This window comes from Heteronotia binoei, chromosome 21 (assembly GCF_032191835.1).
Source record: "Heteronotia binoei isolate CCM8104 ecotype False Entrance Well chromosome 21, APGP_CSIRO_Hbin_v1, whole genome shotgun sequence".
Taxonomy (NCBI): domain Eukaryota; kingdom Metazoa; phylum Chordata; class Lepidosauria; order Squamata; family Gekkonidae; genus Heteronotia; species Heteronotia binoei.
The window spans coordinates 166,394,770-166,406,241 of record NC_083243.1 but is presented as its reverse complement, the minus strand read 5'-3'; positions in this window follow the sequence as shown (position 1 = coordinate 166,406,241).

The window sequence follows — 11,472 nt, the reverse complement described above, 5'->3', positions numbered from 1 at the left end:
TTGTCATAAAGGGTTTTCAGGACTTCTCTGACCAATCTCATGTGAGACTGTAAATCCTTCGAATAAATAATTATATCATCTAGGTATACTACGACCCCTTTGTACAGGTACTTGCGTAGAACTTCGTTTATAAAGTTCATGAAAACTCCAGGGGCTCCTTGTAACCCAAAAGACATGACTAAATATTCAAACTGTCCCATAGGTGTGTCAAACGCTGTTTTCCATTCATCCCCCTCCTTTATGCGCACCCGGAAATCAGCATCTTGCAAGTCTAACTTTGTGAAAATTTTCTCCTCGGAAACGGTGCTAAGTAAATCCTTTATCAGGGGTATGGGGTGCACATTGAAGGTCGAAATCTCATTAATCCCCTGAAAATCTGTTGATGCTGTAAAGCCACCCGCTTCATGTTTGTTTCGACTTCGCCTGCCAGTTGCACCCACCCTACCAGCGTGGTAGGACAAGCTTGTTGAAGAGCCCGATCCAGCACACTTGCATTTAAGCTGCGCTGGAATTGCTCTATCTTCATTTGCTCATTCCATCCCCATATCTCAGCCGTGTTTGCCCGAAACTCTACAGCGTATTCTTGCACTGCTTTGGATCCTTGTTGCAGTAAGGGCTCTCATTTCTTGTAGTGGATCTTTGTACTAGGTCAGTAGGGCCCTAAGGAACACAGCTACTGTGTCTAGCTCTGGGCTTCTAGTCTCATATAGACTCACGTACCAGCTTTTGACAGCCCCTTTCAGTTTCGACCCCAGATAGTCCACTCTGCTAAATTCATCTGGGAAGGTGTTCCCCCAATAATGCTTGAAACTATTAGCTTGGATGCATGAAGCTATTAGCTTGGATCAAGAAATACTCCACCTCTTTGGTGTCTCTGTCAAAGGTGGCGTCCAGGTCTCGACTCCTCCCGCAGTCGTGAGGTAGGAGTGGCAATGGTGGTGGGGGTCATGGCTGTCGTATTACTGGAGGCGGTGGAGGAGGTAGTTGTCCTCCCCTTTGATCATCTCTTGGGCCATGAAGGTAGCATTGGCTTGCATTTCATCTTTTAGCCCCTTGGCCATCTCCGTTCTCATTGTTTGGAGGAAATCTCGGGCATCGGGATTTGGCTCTTCTTCTTCCTCCTCATCTGGTTCTGGCTCTGGGCAGGGCCATTCTCTGTCCTCTCGGCCATCTCCTCCACTCGCCTCTGAAGTGCCTTGGTCGCTGTCTTCCCCCACTCTCGAACGCATGGAGGGCAGTGCCAGGATCACTTCTCTCCGAGCTGGTGCTTCGTCCATCAAGGAGGTGAACATCCTGGGGACCCACACTTTAGGAGTGATGAACAATTGCTGTAGGTGCAGGGGAGACCCTCTCCCTGTTGCTCTCTGAGTGCCGAGGATGTGCCACAGAGGTGATTTCACCCTGGCACCGTCTCCTCGCACTTTATCCAGTGGTCTTTCTGGAATGCTGGGAACTTTTCTGTTGTCTGGAGTTCTCTCTGCCATACGGTCAGAAAGTTGCCAGTTTGGTTACGTCCCCCAGTAAGATTACTTCCAAAATGTCAAGCATCGATATTTCCCAATAATCAAGCTTTTGTTCTTTTAATCAAAAGTTGCTTTATTGTAAAACTCCATAGCTTAATCAAGGACAGAATCCTTTGAAGTAATGACGTACACAGCATTGAATAGTTACTTATAGGAAAACTTCAAAAGGATAACATACAGATGCAATTTGAGTCACAGGTTCAAAGACTACTAGCAAGTATCTCTTTTATGGCTAAGGAATGCAAGCTAATAAAAACATCTCCCTTTCTCACACTTTCTCTGAGAGCCGATAAGACCTGACTGTGTGAATCTTGGGGAGAGGCACTCTACACAGTTACTGCAAGGTTAACCTAAACATCCTGGGTCCAGATGAATTTATTATGCACCCTTTTGTTGCAAAGGTGGTGGTGGGGAATAGGCCATGGTGGTGTTCTGCTTTATATCTGGCCTGTCTATTCAGTACATAGAACTAGCATGCTTGACAAGGGCATTGGTTTAAAAAGACCCAGGGTCCAGTCTGCTAACTGCAATGACCTTAGTGTAGGGCATTGCTTCAAAAAGTCCTGGGGTCCGGTCTGCTAACCGCAGCAACCTTAGTGTAGGGCATCGCTTCAAAAAAAGTGTAAAAAGGCCTGCAGTCCACAAGAGTTCCCCTTTTCAATTAGTATTCTAAGCACATCCCTTGAGGAAGTGTAGGACTGGTCATCCTTAAACAACCTCACGATAAAAGGAAAAGGAATCAACACAGGTGAAAACCATGGCATTCTTTGTGAAAGAGGAAAAGGAACTTTTAAAGCTAGAAAAATGGCTTGTGAAAAAGGGAAATAACACCTGGTTAAAGGTATCTTTTAAAAGCCCTGATCCCTACCAACTCTTCAGAGATACGTTCCAAGCCCATTGCACAAAGGTAAAACTTAACCCCAAAAAGCGAGAATTTTTTGCATCTTGGGGGTTATTCACAGCCTTGAGGGATAGCTGTACTGTTATTAAACAGCTGCAGGAACAACTGGAGCAAAAAGAACAAGAGGTAGAACAAATGCTTAAAAGTCATGAAGCTGAGAAAGAGAACATGCGTAAAACATGTGAAATAGAAGTGGCCCAAGCCCAGAATAGGGTACTGGAACCGGAGAGGGCCCATGAAATTTACATCCAAGAAATTATGCAAGAGAATAACAGCTTAGAGATACAGAATCAGGAACTAAAAGAAGAGGTGGCCCAACTTAAATTGGACAAGCGCACCCTGACCATCGCTCAACAAGACACATTGCTGGCATTAAAACGAGCACAGCAACAGGTAGCTAGATCTGAGCATAAATTAGAAGACAGCCCAGCACAAGTCAGTAAGCTACAACATGCCACTGAATACTTGGTGGAAAAGAATAAAAAGTCACGTGACGTGGTTAGTCACGAGGCATGAAAAAGGAAATAGCTGAACTAAAAAAAAATTAGAAGAAAGGGAGCTCTGATCTCAGCAATCTTGCCCTCTGCACTTTATGATTTCTCATCTGACAAGGAATCTGGGGAGGACGAGGAGGTCGAGTTTCACAACATAGAAGAAGCAGCCCCAATTTGCCCAGTGGTTACTCAAAAAACTATCACTAGAAAGGAGGATGGATCTGAGACAGTAAAAGTGGTGAGGGAAACTAGAGCCTGGAGGTTGGAAGATGTTAAAATGGCACATGAGTTTCTAGGACCATACAACCGAGACACATCAATCATGTGGATGGCTCGGGCCCGAAAACAATATCCAGGCATCTCTATTAATGAACTAAATCAGGTCCTAAAAATAGCTGCGACAGGTCCGGAATTGATTGCCATAGAGCAAACCATAGATCGCAGGGATGCTAACATCCTCACAACCCTTGAATGGATGGCTGAAATAATATCTGCCACGTGGGATGGAGATACTATAAAACACCTCTACCATCATGCTATACAGAGTCCTGAAGAGGACCCAGTTCATTATCTAACAAAGAAAAAGTTCCTAGCAGCGGCAGCAGATGTAGTTTTCCCTACTGAAAATGCAGACCCAGACTACCATGACACGGGGTTTGTCAGCGATGTCATAATGGGTCTTAACATGCCTACGCAGCAGCTACTAGGTCTGGGAAATGTTAGAGACCCTGAGTGGAAGGATCTGGAGGCCAACATAGTACATGTTAGCAAGTTTATGAATAAATTGAAGAGGTCCAGTAAGACTGGTAAAAAGGAGAAAGGAAAGGAGACGGTCCACACCGTGACGTATGCCAACAATGGACCTCACTCCCAGTACCAAAAGTGGCAAGCTAACCCACAAGGCCCCTTGCCCAACACTGGGGAGGGTCCACCGCATAAGAGAAGGTGGAACCATGCAAAACAAGGAGGAAAAATAGGGAAACGTAAGCAACTTGCTAACGTTCAGTGCAATAATCCCTTTGTGAACAACAGTAGTGTCCCCCAGACTGTAGACGTACCAAACCTGGGATCCTCACAGACCCTCCAGGAGGGAAACAATCAACCTGGACCACACCAAAGTCTGTATCCACTTAAGCGGAGTCCGTCAGCTAAACTAGGCCGAAGGAGATAAGAGAAGGGAGGTCTGGAGATTCCTGGTAAATGCTGGGGAAAATATGGAGCCATATGACAGGGCTGCCACTTTGGTATTGCTCTGGTGCCAAGCACAGATACTAAAAGAAAGAGGGAGCCCAACAACATCAGCGCCCCCTCTCCCTCCACCTCCGACCCCCCATAATCCCATGGCTGCTGTACAAGCGCAGAACTACCTACACAACCCCTTCTCCCAAAACCCAGATTTGTGCTAAGGATGCCCCGAGCCCACTAAGCTCTCGAATGGAATCATAGCTAAATAAGAGCCTGATGCATGAGGAAGACCAATAATAAAGGCAGGCATTGGGGCTCCAGGGAATATTAAACCTGCCACCTTGCTAGCGGATACTGAAGCCTCCATTAATGTGCTCCATCCCAGACTGGTATCACGAGGAGCTCAAACGGAAAAGACTATGGAACTGTCAGGATACGCAGGCGGTAACCACACCTCACATATCTGGAAAAACGTCCCCATAGCTATAGGCAAGCTCCAAGCTGTAATGAAGTCCTGTAGCAATCAGGGCGAAGATGATGGTATGATAGGAGCCCCATTTCTAAAAAGGAATAAGCTAACTTTTGATCTGGCCAACTGTCTCCTCTGGCAGATCCCAGGAGGGCCAGAATTCATTAATGCCATCCACCGGTGCTCAGCCCTAAAAGCACCTCTCCCGCTAGCACCCCTCATCAGCGATGAATGGGTCCAAAACTTTCCCAGGGTATGGATCATGGACAAAGCCAAGTACTGGACTGTAAAGAAAGCCTGCGTCTTAATAGAAGGCAAGGATCCCCCTCCACAGTGCCAGTACAAATACCCAGCCAAAGCAGAAACAGGCATAGGGAAAACCATTGAAGGACTTTTAAAATGGGATGTCATTCTCTTGATGCAATCCATCTGCAATGCCCCCTTGTGGCCAGTTTTAAAGGCAGACGGAGTTACATGGTGAATGACAGTAGTCTTCAGGGCCTTGAATGCCATCACTCCTCCAGTAGCTCCCGTGGTTGCCCAATACAATGAAATCGTGGCTGCCATCGCTGCAGGGTCCAAATTCTATAGCATTGTGGACCTGGCTAATGCCTTCCATTCTATCAGCTTACATATTCGCGTTCACCTTTCGCGGCCAACAGTACGTCTTTAAGCAGATGCCTCAGGGCTTTCACTCAAGTCCCAGCATTTGTCACGCACATGTGGTGCAAATGTGGGACCGTCTACAGCCTGATTCAAGGGATCACGTGTTAAGTTACGTGGATGACGTCCTTATACATACAGAAACAGAACAAAAGGTCCGTGAAGTCACACAGGAAGTACTCAGTATCATTCAAGAGACTGGGTTCAAGCAAGCCGTGAAAAAAGCTCAATTGGTACAAACTGAGGTGAAATACCTAGGAATAACTCTAGGGGCAGAAGGAAGGACATCAAATTCCAACCTTTTAGTTAGGAGGTACACCCCGATTAACACTTGGCTCTCAGCAAGAACGCTGCCTGTCAAGACCTGCTATGGACTATGTTGTTTGTCAAGACCTCGTCCCCATTCAGTGATGAAAGTCTTGAAGGGGGGGGAATCTGTGAGCAAAAGACCCCTAATTTCAGTAATATACGGACATCGTAATCACCCGTTTGGTTGCCAGGGTACCTGGAGATTCAACTCACACACATATGCCAGGAAACGTGGGTTTTATCTACCAGAGTATAAGAGACTTATGTGAGTATTAACAGCCTCAGCGCTAAAACAGCACTCTATATCTCTGGAAGAGTGCTAGCCAGAAGTACAGATGGGTTTCCAGCCGCTCCATGCATGTACCATCTCGGCAGTTGCAGTGGAAGAAGTTGCTCCACCAGGAACTGTCTGGAGAAGCAGTTTCCAGCCTTGACCATGAAAGCCATGTTGGTAGGCTAACATCATCAGCGACCATCTTCCTGCAGTGCCAGACTCCATGACAGAGAAGCAAGAGGCTCACATACTCAACAGCTGTCACTTCAGCATAAGGCAATCAAGCTTATCTTAGGTGTGGATCTTGCCAAACCGCCTAAGCTTTTGTCTAACGGAACCCAAGACAAACAATGGTGCCAGTAGAGGAGTAAAGAAGAGGAAGAACAGCTTCACTCAGAGCCAGAGTTCTTTGTATAAATCAGGTGTCACCTTAGGTATCAATTTGACTCTCTATTGTCACTTATAGATAAGTTTGGATAGCTTGTTTAATCACCTCCACCCAATACTTCCACCCATGCCTTGCCCTAACCGTCATACTGGAACCTCCCCCTTGCCCATTGTTACCTGGAAACCCAATCAGATAACTGGGGCCAGGTCCGCTCATTGGCCGGATATGGGCATCCAATCAAGTGCCCCAAATAGACTGGCCACTGCCCACCACACAAGTCAAGCCCCTATAGTCACTTCGGAGCCTCCCTTTTTTCTGAGATCAGGTATCAGCTGACCACCTGTCATCCGCTCCTGCACCTCCTACCCCCTAAGGGTTCAAGGTAGTCCTTATAACCTCTGACCCAACTCCCTACACGTGTGCATCCTACAGTACCCCAATCCTGCTGTTTAGATATGCCCCCGTTACCTGATCAGTTGAGGGCCCCTTCCCCCATCTCCCTCATTTGTTGCCATTGGAGCCTTCCTCGAAGACTATGATTCATAATTATCAACCTGTTTGTCCATCCTTGTGTTACCTCTGTATACGCCTCTCTATTTTTATTAGGTCTGTATGTGTGTTGTATGTATCCATTACCTTGTGTATGTATCCATTACCTTGTGTGTTCTGAGCCCGCCTTTGGCGGGGGAGGGCGGGATATAAGAATAAAATTATTATTATTATTATTATTATTATTATTATTATTATTATTATTATTATTATTATTATTATTATTATTATTCTATAGTTTTCTGTAATAAAAGCATAATTGTTTTACTTAGTGTTCTCCTTAAATTTAGTAAGAATTTCTGGAAGTCGAATTCTGTATATATAGATTCTAGATCTTTTTGAACCATAGTTGCCCACCTGTTAATTCCCCAACCTCTTTTGAGGGCATTTTGGCTTACACCATATTCTGATGGGAAACTGAGGATCTCTACCTGCTGCACCCTCAATATATGTCAAAAAGAAGTATGTGATTACTGCATTGTACCTGTCTTCATCTGGAAATGTGGCAGCAAGCTCATAAAAACAGTTCTTACGTCATTGATTGGGACAAAGGCTAATGCAGCAAGAGATTTCAGTGTAATTTTTATGTTTATATTAGTTTCATATTCAGTTTCAAGCCAACACTGTTGATTTCCCTAATGAGACTCTGACACAAGTGAAAATAACACCCTTTGACCTCAGCGTGTGGAAAGGCAATCCTCACTGCATTCATACAAGCCTTCTCAAAATCCACTAAAACCTTTTGAGGTGACAGATCTGGAATCAATAGCTTTGTTATTTCAAACATTCTATTATAGCTGTTCATGTTCTTTTTTTGACGTAAAATGTAAATACATGGTGGATATGAATTACCCACCATGGCATGCCATGTGTACAGTTGGCAAAACATATTTGATACTTTATCAAAGATGCCATCTCCATAGATCGTATCTTTGTTTAATTAAAGCATAAGATCTCTATCACCTAAAATCAGAATTCTGTCTGGATTTTTTCACATCGGAATCGTGAAGTATCAGTTGCCTATACTTTTCAGGAACATATATGGTTTTGAGGTTAAGCAAATTACTGCCTGCTCTGTGATAGCTTCACTTTCTTAAATGTACCCAAAAGCAACTGTGCCAAAAATACCAAACACTTGATTCAGAATTTAGAAAATTGCAATATAATCTGAAAGTGCCCAAGCATCCAAACATTCTTACATAAATAATAACAATGAACAGTCCAATATGAAGAGTCCCATACAACATATGTTAATTTCACTGGGTGACTCTGAAGAAATTCACAAGTCTTCATAGGGTAATTTTACTCCAAAGTAATACACAGAACGGAGTCCATCCACAGATGTCAACTTCAAAGGAAAATTCACCTTCACATGATCACCGGCTTGATACCACATTCTGCTGATTACAGCTTCTTCATAAGCCAACTAAACCACAAAGTGCAACAGCAAATAGAATTATAAATAATAAATGTTTAAAATTACGTCAAATTTAGAGCAATATACCAGCATATCATACTACCTTACAAAGCCATCCTGACTAGTATTCATACATGCCCATTTTCAGTCTCTCAAGTGACGGCTTGCTGAGCCCAAAACTCACAGTCATTAAAAAGCAAACCACAGCTGCCTCACATTTAGCAATTTAAAGGGGACTTCATACAGCACAGCATATACAGAAATAGCAAACAGACTACATACTACAATTTAGAAAATTGTGTGGGAGATGAAAACAGCATATACAGAAATAATAAACAGACACCCAGAACACTAAATGAAACATGAAAAATCATTACACTGATTAAGACCAAAGGGTTCAATTGTATTGAGATGATGAATCCATCTAGCCTTTGTCTGCAATAAGATTTTTTGGGTATCACCCCCTCTCTAATTAGAACTTCCTACTTTCTGAAGTACAAAAAATCTTAAAGCCTCCAAATCATGGCCACTTTCTATATAGTATTGAGAGAGAGGAATTCCAGGGACCTGATGACCGACCCTTGAAATGTGTTCTAAGACACATGTCTTCACAGCTCTCCAGGAGCAACCAATATATATTTTTGAACACTCTCCGCACACCAAAGCATAGATTACGCCCTTAGAGTCACAATTTGTAAAGCTGGTTAGTCTAATAATCACCTTAGTTTTAGGATCCTCATAAGTTCTTATGGGAAGAGAATATTTACATGCTTTCCAACCTTTACAACAAAAGTAACCGATGGGCAAATACGATGGCACTGTTGTTTTCTACAATGTAGAAAGAAACTACTACATTGTAGAAAGAAACATTCACCAAATCAAAAATAATTCCTTTCAAAAATTAAATCCACCAAATTAACAGAAAAAATGTAGGAGGATTTAAATCCTCTCTTTGATCTAAAAAGAATTGCACCATTCTCAAATCCTCAAACGGATTACCTGTTTCTCCCTAACATTTTTTTCTGTTAGATTTGGTGGATTTAATTATTGAAAAGAATTACTTTTGATTTGGTGAATGTAATTTTTGATTTGGTGATTTGGTAATTTCTAAAGCTTTCTGAAGCGGGGGGAGTGCCTCCAAACCCAGGAATCCCCTGTCCCCACCTGGGGATTGGCAACCCTCCCTCTCTTGCACGCGCGCGCGCACACACACACACACTTACTGGGTCTGGTTACTTGCTCTGAAAACGAAAGCAAAACAAACTGAAGCTGCTGCTGACCCTTCCCTATGAAGTACTTTCTGTTTCCTGCTTAACTTTAAAGGCACACAAACAACAGAAACACACACATACACATTTTAAAACGGGACCTGTTTGCAGGTTTTTAAACCTGCTGGAGCTCTAGAAGTACATGGTGGCTGTGGGGGCGGGGCTTCCCCCACCAGCCAGCTGGCTGGGGGCGGGGGGAAGCCTGTAAAACCAGGGGATCCCCCGCTGGGACCTGGAAATTGGGAAGGCTACCATGAGCTCTGCATTATAGAGAGCAATGCTGCCTTTAATCTATAGGTCACAGATTCAGGCCAGCTTGTAGTACAATTCTTTGCAGAGAGAAAGCAACCTGGTGGTGATGCCCACCTACAATCTCCCTTCCAAGGCCTGGACTTGTGGGTGTATAGCCATCCCCTTGAGACCTGGCTACATTGTGAAGGCCAGCACCTGCTCCAGACTTCTAATCAGGGGGGATGGCATGCCTGGGCGGGCTATATGGGTGTCAATCATGCATCCTCACATCCAGCCTGCGCAGGGCTCGAATCCAGCCCCCAAGCAACTTTGTCCTCCTGCTTCCTTTCCAGGGCTGCTGCTACAGCGGCACGTTGCTTGTTTTTCCCTAGCTCCCTCAGTGGCTTTTTGCTTCCTGCTCCCTACCTCTTGTCTCCCTCCCCCTCCTATCTCTCTCTCACACACACACGCACATGCAGAGGGCTCCATGGCCACTTCCTGCTTTGTGTGGGTGGGAGAGAGATGAAACCAAGCCCCCCCCTCCCCCACAGCTGCTACTTCCTTCTCTGGGGCTGCTCCTCCTCTTTTGGTAAGGAAGGGGAGGGGAGGAAAGGGAGTTCCCTGATGACAGCTTCAAGACCGATAATGTTTTATTCCAGGTATAAACTTACTTCTTCTTGGGTGGGTGGGAGGGTGGACAGATTCTTTTGACAAGCACAATGTACCCTGAGGAAATTATTTTGGCTTATTCTGAAAAGTTTTTAAAATATTGGATTTCTCTATTCCTATCTGGATTTATTTTCTTTCTCTAAAAAAAAATAAATAGGAATTAGAACACTTGGAGTAATTTCAGATGCCAAACAATAATAGCACACATTAGTAATAAGACAGGAAAACTAGTTTTCAGTTCAGTCTAAGAGAATACATTGCCTTGAGCTTCATTATCAATTCCAATTCAGCAGTCTTCCTTTCTAATCTCCCTTTGAAATTCCTTTGTAGGCGCACTGCTGTTCCTAGGTCAGCAGCTGAATGTTGTGGTTTCCAATGTCAGACACAGTCCATTTATCCTTTGCATCCTCCTGAACTGAATCCTTCTGGATGGAATTGAGACCTAGGTTTTCTGTCTCAGTACAAATGCTGATATCTCCACACCTACTGCCCCTCTACATGTCACACCTAATCCAATCAAGCCTGCTATTGTCATTAAACCTACTATTGCCATCTGAAATCATCTTTATAAAGTTCTGTTTCTGGTACCTCATGTTACATTTTATGGCATATATGGCCTGGCCCATCAAAGTGACACTTATGTCAGATCTGGCCTTCAGAACCAATGACTGACACCTCTGTTACAGCATTTCAGGGGTGCCCTGGAAGGGCTTCAGGGCATGCACCACTTGGGAGTTAAGCCAGTCACTGGAATACTGAGCTCCTCTTTGCCATGCAGGATGGTCACAAGGGGATGACATTCTGCACTGTGTTCTACCAAATGACCTATCATGGCATACGTGGAGTTCCAGCAAGTGGGTGGGTCCTGGATGAGCTGGTGTTCAGGCCCCTCCCCTGCCTCTCATGCAGAAGATGAACAGACTTGATGCTGAGTTAGATGTGGGCAGCCAGGTGCCAGCAGGGCTTGAGCAGGGACTGCAGCTTAAAGGTAACAGCATCCCAGGTGGGCTTCACAGTGCTCCACAGCCCCGGAGCATCCTTTACCACCAGATGAAGCATGTGCACCAGGCAGATGATGGCCTCAAGGAGTGCAGCCTTTACTGTTGCCAGCATATTGACCATGGACGATGTT